Source organism: Amblyomma mixtum, chromosome 10 (genome assembly GCF_055824585.1).
Source record: "Amblyomma mixtum isolate Tamu chromosome 10, ASM5582458v1, whole genome shotgun sequence".
Classification (NCBI taxonomy): Eukaryota; Metazoa; Arthropoda; class Arachnida; order Ixodida; family Ixodidae; genus Amblyomma; species Amblyomma mixtum.
In genome coordinates, this window is record NC_143021.1 from 131,188,545 (window position 1) to 131,197,966 (window position 9,422).

At 51.4% G+C, this 9,422-nt stretch overlaps 1 pseudogene; it reads left to right on the forward strand.

Annotated features, from left to right (window-relative positions):
* Positions 1-864: 864 nt before the first annotated feature.
* On the forward strand, positions 865-3,734 carry LOC149326960 (uncharacterized; annotated as a pseudogene).
* Positions 3,735-9,422: the final 5,688 nt, after the last annotated feature.

The window sequence follows — 9,422 nt, forward strand, 5'->3', positions numbered from 1 at the left end:
AAAATGATTGCGTGGGCACGTACTGGTTTGTACACAGAACATTATGCTTTTGTCCTCATATATCTTAATACAATCGTTTGGGTGAATAATGTAGTAAAATCAGGCATTTGTGGTCGGTTTATGGAGTTTAACGTCCTGTAGCGTCTCAGGCTATGAGGGACGCGGTGGTGAGGGTCTCCGGAAATTTCGATAAGTCAAGGAAGGCCATTGATCAATGGTCCCCTCTACGCCGTCAACTTGACAATGAAGCATCGCTGGACCAGCTGGTTGTCCACGTTGTTGTTTAAACATGGAAACGACGCTACCAGCCTTGGCAACAACGAGTTACAGCGAACAGGCAACCATGGTGTGCAAACTTCTGCGACGTGCTCAGATACGCTGTTTTGATTGGTCCCACCCAATGTCCTCACTGGCAGAGTGAAATGGGAATGAGAGGCATTGCGAAAATCGAGTTGAGGACAGCATTTTGTTTGCTTGTATTTTGAAAGTTGTTCATTGAAAAACTCCGTTCTTATGCGCCGATTCACGTAATTCTTTTTGAGTCAGCATCTGTGTGACAAGGAATTCACCTCAAGTATAGCCGGCATCCCTTCAAGCAGTGTTTCACAACGCCTTTAACGAGGCACTGAGGACAACGCATTAACTCGTGGCATGTTTAGTACTGTCATGCCAACATGTTTTCCAGGCAACCCTAAACGCCCACATGGCCATTGCGGGTCATACTCGGGATAATCAGGTGAATACGACGTACGACGTACCACAACGGTGATGCGGACGCGTTGCAAGACCCTTGAAGCTGTGAAAGACCAGTAGGAAACGTGTTGCGTCATATGCGTTGCGCCAACGTCCTTATGGCCACCCGCGATGCTTTTCTTGCAGGACAGTTCCCGCCAAGCCGGTGCTGCCGCCATGCCCAAGTGGAAGCGCCCCAATGCAAGCGCTGATTTCAGAGGAGAACAGGTGGAGATTGCGGAGCCCAAAAAGGCTCTGCTGTCCGGAGAGGTTCAGGATCCTGTGCGGATGCAGGTTCTCGAGGAGGCGGCGGTTCCCGAAGGCAAACAAGTGCCCGAGGACGAGAATGTGCTCGCCGTCCTCGATGTGGCCCCCGAATTCCAGATGCCTGCAGGCGCCGAGCACTCCGCAGCCGTCGAGGAGCTCGCTAAAGGCGAAGATCTCACTGGCGTTGAGGAGCCCGAAAACATCGAGGTGGCCAAAAACGTCGAGGTACCCGAAAGCTTGCAGATGCCCGAAAGCTCGCAGGTGCCCGAAAGCTCGCAGGTGTCCGAAATCTCGCAGGTGCCCGAAATCTCGCAGGTGCCCGAAAGCTCGCAGGTGCCCGAAAGCTCGCAGGTGCCCGAAAGCTCGCAGGTGCCCGAAAGCTCGCAGGTGCCCGAAAGCTCGCAGGTGCCCGAAAGCTCGCAGGTGCCCGAAAGCTCGCAGGTGCCCGAAAACTCGCAGCTGTCCGAAAACTCGCAGCTGTCCGAAAACTTGCAGGTGCCCGAAAACTTGCAGGTGCCCGAAAACTTGCATGTGCCCGAAAACTTGCATGTGCCCGAAAACTTGCAGTCGCCAGAGGCACGGTCACTGCCACTGGAAAAGATGGACGGAGCGTGCAGCCGGTACGGCGGTCTAAGAGTTGACCACCGTCGAGCATGCACGGGCTTGGAAGGCCATCTGTGCCACATCGTAGCCAACTTGAAAGCTTGGAACAGCCTCTTCTGGGTTGTCGGGCTGGAACTGCAAGAGGACGCCGCCTCCCGGCTCACCCTCGTCCCGGCGAGTGACGGCACGTACACGGGCTACCTCAAAAAAGTGAAAGAGAGGCGCCAACTGCGACACTTCTATACCATCTGCTGACTAAGCACCGGTGCGTTGCGGAAGTCACCATTAACGACGACATCCTCGCCTACCATGAAGATATCGTGTGCCTCGCAATTCGCGGCGCTCTGGGGCTGAAGAGGGTCTCCTTGGTCTTGACACAGAACGTGGTTATATCAGGCGCCCTCGCCGCGGCCGTAATTTCTTTGACGCGATTGGAATCACTGGACCTGTCCGTAGAGTTGCACGGGCACTTGCTTGTCGATCTTGCGCCTCTGCTCGCGGAAACTGCTTCCTTGAAGGCGCTCGCAGCTCTGCACGCCCGCGTGCCACCCTACGGCCACCAGCACCTTCCTGGCAGGGTTGTTTCGAAACAGGAGCATCAGCGACCTGTCACTCTCGTCAGACATTCTTAACGGCGGCCATACACCGTACGGCCCAGGCGACTCGCATGCCGCTCTTGGAGCGTACCTGCGGCTGAGTACGTCCTTGAGGTCAGTGTACATAACAGCCCATAAATTTGGTCCAGAAGTGGACGTCAGGACTATCTGCGATGCCCTGGCTACTCACAAGGTGCTGGTTAGACTTAAGCTAGAGGTCAGAACGCTCAAGTTGGAGTATGCCGCAGCAGTAAAGTGGCTTCTGTATAACAACAAGACACTTAGGCACTTCAGCTTCCCGTGTAACTGCAGCCATGGTTACGAAGAGTTCGACAGCGAAAGTGAAGATGAAGGCTTCCCTCTGCCGGAGTGCCGAAGGTGCCGCATTAGGCACTTCGATGACGACGACCATGTAAAGCCCTGGATATCCGCCCTGCTCGACCACGACACATCCATCACGCATCTGACATTCTCAATGCGGGGCTTTACTCTCAGAGTGCCAGAGATTTTGTCGAGCGGTCACAGCGAACAAGTCGCTGAAGAAGATCATCCTTGAAGATCTCGGTCGCCATTCGTGTTAGATCTGCGGAACCCTCTTTGAATGTGGCCTGCAAGACAGAGTCACTGTGGACGGCTACTGCACGGTGTATTACCCAGACACAGCCACCCGTCCGACTGGCTGCCCCTCGGTCGCCGTGCCCTTCGGCCAATTCCAAAGTGCTGTGGAAATAGCGACCATGTCTCGTAAACCCATCCACGTCATGCTACGAGTCTACTCGTTACTGTGCGTTACCGGCGAAACAGAGCCAGCCACAACACCCATCGTTCAGTTCATCCAGAGAGTGACTTTCATCAAACATCTGGTGCTATCTTTGGAATGGAAGTGCTGCAACCGGTGCTGGAATGTGTGCGGTCCCGCTATATGCGAGGCCGTGCGCCGAATTCCTGGCATCAGAAGCCTTAGGTTCATCTTCCAGAGGCGGTGGGGCTATGACCCAGCACCGGTGGTCAGGCTTCTGCACCGCAGCCGAACACTGAGGAAATTCTCATTCGAACCTCCCGGCCAAGAAGCGTTAGCAGTGTTAATCACGGAGCTCTCAGAGCCGGAGCTTGCGAATAACTACGCTCTGCAGGACCTCAGCTGTTTTTATTATCGTGATGAGTGGATGAGAGAGCGCCTGACCATCCAAGACGTCCTGCACAGGAACAGAACCTTGGCAAAGCGCGCCGCTCGCTTCGTCGCCGGCTCCCGTGTGAGGTACACTGCAGAGGCCTTCGAGAGGGTCTCCGCCTCTCCGACCTTGGTAGACGAGCTCCAGTTGGCGGAGTTCGTTGAGGAAGCTCAAGCCAAGCAACTGATTGCTCGGTGCGTGCTCGGACTGCAAGACTTCAGAGTTCATGCGCCTCGCAGGCGTAGTGCGTGACGGCGTAGAGTGCAGTGCCAGGGATGACGGGAAGACGCAACTGAGTGACTTGCCCGAACCCTGTCTACGTCACATACGGCAGTTCTTGCTCTTGAGCGACGTGCTCGTTTAACCGGAGTAGAATGATGCCGTACTGAACGTTGTTCCTGTGCCTCCTGTGATGCTCTTAGCTAGGTTTCTGCATCGTGTAAAATATCATAATCAATTCATTCGTTCTGCCAAGTACTTACATTTTTATTCCCTCACAGCGTAAGCTGTCGATAAGCTTACCAATAAAGTGGTGCCTCTCACGTACTCGGTGTTTTTTCTGTTAGACTTGTAGTTGGGCGTTCTCAGAATGAGATTGCGTACGCGTCGCTTACTGCGTTGCGGACGCTGTAAACGGCCCAAACACGACACCTTCAGTTAGCCGTGCCTTAGCGGCCCTCCGATTCACGTGTAAACAGTTGCGCCATCTAGCGACAAGACGTCGAAGCGCATCAAGGCTGTGTTGAAGAATTTTTTTTCTGTAAATATTCTCAAAATGGGTGGGTGCACTGCGCGCCTTTTTTTTTTCCAAGTAGAAAAAGTATGCGAATAGAAGAAAATGTAACAAGTAACTAAAGGCTAGAGATCTGCTTCGCCAGGTGTCGTTGCTAAAATGAAAACACTTCGTTTAATTAGGCCGAAGAGCTTTAAAATCGCCAAATTGTCATTAAATCAGGGGCTCGTAGTCGCTCAAAACTCTACATGTGGGCGAGAGTGTTCGAAATAAACGTGCATTCCACCCATTTGCAATTTTATTTTATTTTATTTGTACATACTGCACCCCTGCTGGGGCTATCGCGGGAGTGGGCATTACAGAACATCGTAGATACAGTCAAAACTGTAAGACATGGTAGCAAAAATTAAAACACCGAAGTTTGAAACATAGGGGACACTACACAAATTGGTAGCGTGGGAACAGTAAGATTATGAGTCAGTTATGGCACGCATAAATCTGTCTGTTGGGAGGGAACGCACTGGAGCGGGCAGTCTAGTCCAATGTTCAATGGTAGCAGGAAAGAAACTATATTCAAAAACGTTCGTGCGAGAAAAGTAAGCTGCGAGATTAAGATTATGATAATTATTGTTGACGATGGTATGGCGTTCGTGGTATATCTGTCGCTTGAGAGTCGGTGGTGCGTATGAGCGACACAGTGCGAAAATGTGAACGATTCTGGTTGCCGGCGAGTGGCGAGGGAAGTTATTTGTAATGATTTGAAGGCAGATGAGGGCGAAAAATCACGGCGGAATGGGCTACCGCGTCGAACAACGCAGCGACGACATGTATTTATTCGAAGCGGGCGAGCAGGGCGCCGCCATCTTGTCAACGCATCCCGTAACGTGCCCGTGGGGCGCGCACGCTATGGTTTGGTTCGGTTTGGTTTAAAGGTGTTTAACGTCCCATTGCGACTCAGGCTATAAGGGACGCCGTAGAGAAGGGCCCCGGAAATTTCTACCACCTGGGGTTCTTTAACGTGCACTGACATCGCACTGTACACGTGCCTCTGAATAGTGGATATTCAAAATTCCTCAAGTATACTTTCCCGCATAACTTTGTACGCGCGCGCCACTGGCGGCGGCGCGCGCGTCCCTGTCAGGAAGGCGGGGGCAGTCTGACAGCTCCCGCTGTGTTGCGCGCGCCGTCGCGAAGCATTTGTGCCCCTCCTTCCCGAGCACAAAATGGCACATAATAACAGCAGGACACACCTCTGTGCTGCAGGATGCAATAATACATGTATAAATTCGCCTCGGGCAAGGTTTTAAGGATTTCCAACGCGACATTGGGAGACGGCCAACCCTTCGCGGCGGGCAACACTCGCGCGCGGTTTCTGGTCAAACAATGGACAAACCCATGTGGAATACGCTTAATTGACTCATGCATTACCTCCTAGACAGGTTTTTGACTCATGGCAAATTCAGCAGACTCGGAGGAATGCTAATGGCTCTCTGGGAACCCTTCCCTCTTCTTGCACCCACAATTCCCTGTCACTGACTTGGCTGTCAACATTATGTGGGCTTAAAAAGCCACGCCGAAACTCGCCCGCAGTCCCACCTTAGGAAGGAGACCAAATTTTGCGCTTTACCTTAGTTCCAGCTATGCGCAGAATCCTTGCTCGCTTCCTCTGCGCCTTGTCGTCCAGCGTCTTTTTCGACAGTAAAAGGCACGTTTTCAGGGGCAACGGCAACATACTCCTGATAAATCTTTGCCTCCACGTCTCAACGACTGGGTGATAATTTAGTACAATAACCATATATCCTAATGTCGAGGAGTCAGGGCACTTGTACTAAATGCGTAGAAATTAAACAAACCTTACAATGAAATTCCGCTTTTTGAGCACAAGCTTTCTGCAAGAATGCTGCTCGAAATAGCCAGGGTACTCCTTTTTTGCAGAATCCCAGTCAAAAAGTTTTGTTTTCCGCAGGAGTTTCAGTGCGCACAGGTGCTTCGCCGCAGCCTGCTTCTCTTCTGCTTGCAAAAGCTGGTTCATTGGACATTTCTTGTGACCAAAATACTGACGCACGTGTTGTAGCGATAATGGCCTGACAGTTGCTGAAAAAAGAGAAAACATGAGTGGCAGATTACGCAATGGGCACATGATTTCAAGACATAGTTTGAACAGGGTAGTCCACATCGAGCATCGAAGGTGCGGCAAACGAGAATGTTATGAAGTCAGGTTTGCGCCGTTCGCTCAGAAACTGGAGTTTTCTAATTACCTTCAATGTTGTTCCGCCTGGCCGTCTTTGAAAGTTCAGGGTAAGCCTTTCTAAATGAAGGAACACCCCAGGATTGCTGGTGGCTCGTTTTGGAGAGCGTCTCACACCGCTACAAAAACACGGTATCGGCAGCAGCGGCAGCGTGTTTACATTTGCCTGCCTAGCAACTGCAGTTCGCGGCTACAAGCTGTCTACTGGAGGAGAGCTACATAAAAAGAAATTGTGTGAGAGTGCAGCGCTGACACGCATTAGATAAAAATATTTCTTCGCGTTAATTTGGTTGTTTTCGGTGGTGCAGTGATGCTTGTCTGCGCAATGCACCGGGCTGCTACTTCGCTCCCGTCGCACGACACCACCTTTTTTACATTGTATACATGGCCTGCTTCAAAAAGCTTCGTTCCTTTCCTGACGTTCGCTCCTCGAAAGAATTTTTCAGCCTCATGATCGAATAGGTCGAAATCCCGCCTCTACGAACAGCGGCAGCCGCTAGCAGACGCCATCTCTACGAAGTCGCGGGGCGAGCCTTCCTGACAGGGACGAGGAACTGGCCGCGCGGGGGAGCTGAACGCAGCCTCGACGTACCTCGACGGTGGCGGTGCCTGGCGGGTGCAGGGTGCTTATACACCATTTTGCGAGGAACGGGCAGGGGAGGGAGAAATACTCTCAAACACGTGCGCAGCGCGACACCCCGCTGTTGCCGTCCTCCCCTGGGCTGATAATCCGGCGCGCGTAGCGACGTCCGGCCGCTTAGCCATCGGTCAAGCGCGTGTTTGCGTCTGTACAACAAAAGCAGCAATGCTGTACAGAACGCCGTCCTCTAGACATCATTGTTTTATTGCCGGTTGCGACATTTGTCAACGAAAGTAGAGAAAAAACGCCCCAGTATGTACGCGCAGCATGTTATGCGAAGGAAAGGTCGCCGCGCGTCTGCGATGTCTCTTTCTTTACCGCTTTCTCGCCGGTCTCGAGTTGCATTGGCAGTGGACGTAGCTGAACAAAAAATGCCTGCGCCAACAACAGGCTTACGCATCAGCGCGCTTTGTGAGTGAAATGCATACAGAAACAAACTCACTGCCTGTGCTTAATATCGGGCGCGGAACGAAGCGCACAGCCTGGCTTGCCAAAACTATACTCTGTGCATAATTTTAAGAGATGAATCTTTTTGACGTTCTTGGCAAAGCTGTTTTAATTGAACAGTACACGATGCAAGGACAGCACAAATTTCCCACAACTTCGTTTTGGCACCCCACGTGATCGCCAACGTCGGGAGCGTGTGGGCATCGCCCCCTGAAAAAAAAAATAAACATTTCGTTTGTACAAAAATACTAATTTAATTTCCACAGCATGGTATGAATGAAAGCGGGGACAAGAAATTTTACCCAACTGCAAAGTGAGCAAATATGCAGCTACGGCAACGTAAGAAGAAAAAAACACGGTATGCAGTGACGGTAAACTCTGTCATGCATTGTACTAAATTATTCGACTGAAATCAAATCGAATGCACAGTAAAAAAGTCCACTATGCATAACCGTACCAGAGATACAACAAACGCAACGACTTGAGCAGTGCCCCTACCCGATTGAGATCGGAATTCTCAACACAGGTGCGGCGATTCTATCGGCCTGTTGGTAAGCGGTTATAGCGTTCCATTAGCTTAGCAACCTATCGACAGTATAACTGCCCATTTTCTGGTATTTGTAAACCAGCGAGTACTGGCCGGAGTGAAGTAGGCGAGAATGCTAATTGCTTTCAGTGAACTGACTTGTATCGCTCGTAGTACACGAACAGTCCAGCACGCGCGAGCGACAGGGGGGACCAAATTTCAATTTCATCGCGCGTTTCTCCGCAAACAAACATTGCAGTGATCAGACGTAGACTCGTCTCGGTCATGTACTCGATGTTGTTTCCGTAATGTTCAATTTGTGAGCGGGGGTATTCTGTCGCAAGCTCTGCATCTAAATTGTCACACTCACCATGGCCAAGCAAACAGCGAAAGCGTTCATAAGAAACTGCTTCACGAAAAACTAGATATTCGATTGCTCTCCGCGATCTTGAGTTTCAACGCATTTTTTTTCCTTTTTCCAACATGCAACATCATACCATATTCGCCCTAGAGGCAACCGGCGACAGAAACTACACGCGCGAACTGCGAGCATGGCACTCACCGTTGCTACTGTTGCTGATCGCTCCGTCGAAGAATGGCCACCTGCTCCCGGTTGGCTGTTGCAGTCGCTAATAGCATAACACACACGTGGATGAACACGGGGCGAACCCCCACGCATAATTTCTATGCTTGCAAGGAATAAAACAGGCGGGTGACACTTCCAGAGATCACACGCTGCTTCGTCTGCAGCCCACCGGCTAAAAATTATCAGCCCACGATGGCGTCGGCGGTAGGCGGCGCTCGAGTAAAACAAACATGGCGGCGCCCAGGTTTCGAAACTAAAATCATGTATAAAGATACAGGAGAGGCGCTTAGGTTGTGTACAGAATGTAAGAAACGTATTTTGGAAGAGGCAAACAAAGAACTAGTCCTTCTTGCTTTGTTTCAAGTGGAAACGCGTGGTAAGTCATCTTGTCTTGGAAAACATTGTTATGCGAGAAAGCGCACTTGCGGAATTTTGAATATCCCCTACTTCGCCACCAGTGAAATCCGACCGCCGCGGCGGGGATCGAACCCGCCTCGTCGGATCAGGAGCCGAGCGCCATAACAATTGAACCACCGCGGCGACCGCGCGCTATTGTTTATAGCGTGTACTTGTGCCAGCGAGATACAACAAGGCACGTAGTGTTCGGCGCATGCGCATTCGCTACCCACAGAGTCCCTGCGTACGCTCATTTAAAAGCTTCTGTCAATTGCGGTCTACCAACACGCAAAACAGCGCTGCTTCAGCACCGATTAGAGCGCTCCTCGGTCTTCTTGGCGTTTTCGAAGCGTTGGCTTCAGGTGCAGCCGCAGACGGTTCGTACAGCTTTCAAGCAGGCACTATCGATCCTCAGGGCTGCACAGCATGCAGCACGATGCTTATCGACAAATTTGCCTGCAGTGTGCCTCGGTCTC